Source organism: Rutidosis leptorrhynchoides, chromosome 4 (assembly GCF_046630445.1).
Source record: "Rutidosis leptorrhynchoides isolate AG116_Rl617_1_P2 chromosome 4, CSIRO_AGI_Rlap_v1, whole genome shotgun sequence".
NCBI classification, from domain to species: Eukaryota; Viridiplantae; Streptophyta; class Magnoliopsida; order Asterales; family Asteraceae; genus Rutidosis; species Rutidosis leptorrhynchoides.
In genome coordinates, this window is record NC_092336.1 from 461,432,828 (window position 1) to 461,437,062 (window position 4,235).

The 4,235-nt window shown below is 35.3% G+C and overlaps 1 non-coding gene across 1 annotated transcript; it reads right to left on the reverse strand.

The window, feature by feature from the left end:
- Positions 1 to 693: 693 nt before the first annotated feature.
- LOC139845928 (small nucleolar RNA R71) lies at positions 694 to 800 on the reverse strand. Its single transcript, XR_011758680.1, has one exon. It is a non-coding gene; the product is annotated as a small nucleolar RNA R71 (small nucleolar RNA).
- Between the last annotated feature and the right edge of the window lie 3,435 nt (positions 801 to 4,235).

The window sequence follows — 4,235 nt, forward strand, 5'->3', positions numbered from 1 at the left end:
GCAAAACGTTCACCACCTTTTATACGTTCACCACCTGTAACTCGATCAAGACATCTAGCCAATATTGTCACCGTTGATTTTTCTTTAGAAACGTCATCCAGTCGACCAAGTACTCCAATTCAAATTTCCGATAATCCATTTTTTGAACCAGACCTCACAATTGAGAATCCGGAGGATATTCACGAACAATTCAGAGATCCTGAACCATTAATCTTTCCTCCGGAACCACCAATCATTCAAACAGAGATTGTTGAGGAACAACCCATTAAAACAGAATCCTATTTTGATTCAGATTCAACAAATTCAATCATGGAAAATCTGGAACCTCTAAGTATGGAAGACCGAATGCGAGCTAAACGCACTGGCCAAGGTCACGCAATTACTCAACCTGACATTAATGCGCCAGATTATGAAATCAAAGGACAAATTCTACACATGGTAACTAATCAATGCCAATTTAGTGGTGCACCGAAGGAAGATCCAAATGAACATCTTCGTACCTTTAATAGGATCTGTACACTATTTAAAATAAGAGAAGTGGAGGATGAACAGATATATCTCATGTTATTTCCCTGGACTTTATAGGGAGAAGCCAAAGATTGGTTAGAATCGTTACCTGAAGGGGCGATTGATACATGGGATATTTTAGTTGAAAAATTTCTTAAACAATTATTTCCAGCATCTAAAGCCGTAAGACTTCAAGGAGAAATTGTTATGTTCACACAAAAGCCAAATGAAACTCTATATGAAGCGTGGACAAGATTTAGAAAGTTATTGAGAGGATGTCCGCAACATGGTTTAGACACCTGTCAAATAGTACAAATATTCTACCAAGGATGCGATATCACTACACGAAAAGATATCGATATAGCAGCTGGTGGTTCCATTATAAAGAAAACCGCAACTGACGCTTACAAAAAAATTGATAACATTATTGATAACACTGCTTCCCACTCACATGAGTGGCACCAAGAAAAAGATATCGTTAGATCATCTAAAGCGGCTAGAGCCGATTCTAGCCATGACTTAGATTCTATTTCCGCAAAGATAGATGATGTCGAGAGACGAATGGAAAAGACGACTAAAGATATCCACTCAATACGAATTAGTTGTGAGCAGTGTGGAGGACCACATTTGACAAAAGATTGTCTCAGTATTGAACTAACAATGGAACAAAGAGAGAATGTTTCATACATAAACCAAAGGCCTGAAAATAATTATCAGAATAATTATCAACCGCCAAGACTAATCTACAATCAAAATCAGAACTATAACCGAAATGTTCCATACAACAACCAACAAGGTCCCAGCAATCAACAAGTATCTAATAATACTTACAATCAGCAAAGACCTATTTTTCAAAATAAACCACCACAAACCGATGATAAAAAGCCAAATTTAGAAGATATGATGTCGAAGCTAGTTGAATCGCAAACTCAATTTTTCACATCTCATAAACAAACAAATGAACAATATGCTCAAGCATTTAGAAATCAACAAGCTTCGATTCAAAATTTGGAACAAGAAGTAAGTAACCTAGCAAGGTTAATAGGTGAAAAGAAACCGGGAAGTCTACCTAGTGATACAAATGCTAACCCCCGAAATGAAACAGCTAAAGCCATTACCACAAGAAGTGGTATTACACTTAAACCACCTGAAATACCTGTAATTTTTGATGATTCTATTCCTACTACACAAGAACCACAGCCTGAGCAAGATAAACAAACAGATTCGGTAGTTGAGAAGGTTAATGAAGATAACACAGTTAAGGCTAAACCTTATGTTAAACCATACCAACCACCACTTCCTTACCCTAGTAAAATGAGAAAAGAGAGACTTGAAGCCGAGCAATCCAAATTTTTGAATATGTTTAAACAGATAAATGTAAATCTTTCTTTCATTGATGTGATTTCAGGAATGCCTAGATATGCTAAATTTCTGAAAGATCTAATCATAAATAGAAAGAAAATGGAAGAACTCTCGGCTGTTACTATGAATGCTAATTGCTCTGCAGTACTATTGAATAAGATACCAGAAAAATTATCAGATCCAGGAAGTTTCACAATTCCATGTTTTCTGGGTAGTCTTAGTTCAATAGAAGCATTGGCAGACTTAGGTGCTAGTATAAATTTAATGCAGTATTCACTATACGCTAAACTAGACCTTGGAGAATTGAAACCAATACGAATAAGTATACAACTAGCAGATCGATCAGTAAAATATCCTAGAGGGATAATGAAGAACATGCTAGTTAAAGTTGGTACTTTAATATTTCCATTAGATTTTGTTATTCTGGACATGGAAGAAGATTCTCGAGTTTCTCTCATATTAGGAAGACCATTCTTAAACACGGCTAAAGCAATAATAGACGTGTTCGGTAAGAAACTGACCCTAAGTATAGAGGACGAGAGTGTTACCTTTTTAGTTGATAGAGCAATGCAACAACCGCAATTTGCAGATGATACATGTTATTATATTCAAACTATAGATTCACATGCAGAATTGTTAGAAGAATTTCCAGAATTACAAGGAACAGGAGAATGTTCTTTAGGAGAAGGAACTGAACCAATTAATGAAACTGAAATGTTAGCTACACTTATGGCTAATGGATATGAACCAACAACAGAAGAAATTCAAATGCTAAAAGAAGAAGACAGATATCGATATAAATCATCGATAGAAGAACCACCGACATTAGAGTTAAAGCCACTTCCAAACCATTTGGAATACGCTTATTTACATGGTGAATCTGAATTACCTGTAATAATATCATCTTCTCTTACCGAAAATGAAAAATCTCTACTCATTACTGTGCTAAAAGCTCATAAACCAGCTATTGCATGGAAGATTCATGACATTAAAGGAATAAGTCCTTCGTATTGCACACATAAAATCCTTATGGAAGAAGGTCATAAAACGTATGTGCAACGCCAACGAAGACTAAATCCGAATATGCAAGATGTTGTTAAGAAAGAAATTATTAAACTGCTTGATGCAAGTGTAACGTCCTCCCAATAGGGTCTGGAAGGAAAGTCACTAATATCAAAGCATACCAACATATTATAATAAATGAGAACAATACTAAATGATGAATTTAACTTTAATGAGTACGCAGCGGAAAATGAAATATCGTTACAATGACAGGAATAACAATATCGTAAATGTTCACATGCAGAAGTAATAAATGCGATATCTCTTGATCCTATGTCCAAGTAGCATCACATAAGCAGTAAGTATAAGAGCTTGAATCAAACAGCACCTGAGACAAAACATGCTAAAGTGTCAACCAAAAAGGTTGAGTGAAGTTCATAGGTTTAACAAAAAGTTTGTCGTTGTTTTAGACCACAAGATTTAGTTTGTAAAGTTGATCTCCCGTAGGATCAAAAAGTTATGCCAATGCGTGATATTTAGACTAAACGTTCAAGTTTGCCCCATGACAAGTTGTGTCTGTCCATGTCGGTTTAATTTCATTATTAAGTAATACAATGACTTGGTCAAATGTATCGGGGACGTTACTCCCGATAGGCCTACCCCCAATAATTAAGCATGCCGCAGCAATTAAAAATATCACTGTAGGGACTTAGTCGGACATAGCCGGGTACAGCATAGTTTAACAGTTTGGTACTTGTGTCTAAAGTGTAAAAAGTAAAAACAGCATGTGTCTCACCCCAAGTAAAAGTAAGTAAGTTTGCTAGCAATTAAAGAGGGGCTATGAATTCACCTTAGTAAGTAGAGAGAGAGTTATTCCTCGGAATAAAGAGTTGAACGAGTGAGCAGGAAAATCAACCTATTGACATTTAAGAGTAGTTAAGTGTTTTTCCATGTTTAAGTTTAAGTATGTGTTTAAGTATAGTTTGTTTTACTAAGTTTCTATTCCTAGTAAGTTACTATTTTTATAAAGTTTCCATTTTTAGAAAGTTTCTTATTTTACTAAGTTTCTATGACTAGAGAGTTTCTACTTTTATCAGTGTTTTCCATTTTAGGATACTTTTCGTATTAGATAAGCTTCCAATCACCCCTTTCCCTTCGAATGGCTAATTTAGATCTAGGGGCTTGAGCCATAGGACCCTTTAAATCGGAAATCCAAACCCTCTGCCTGGAATCTCATAGAAACCATTCGTCAAGAAAGTTCGAAGATCTATACATCTCTAATACATATCCCAAAATGTTTTTATGTTACAATATAAGTAGTAGGTTATAGGTGCTAGTAATAGTAATAGTGTATACATGTTATT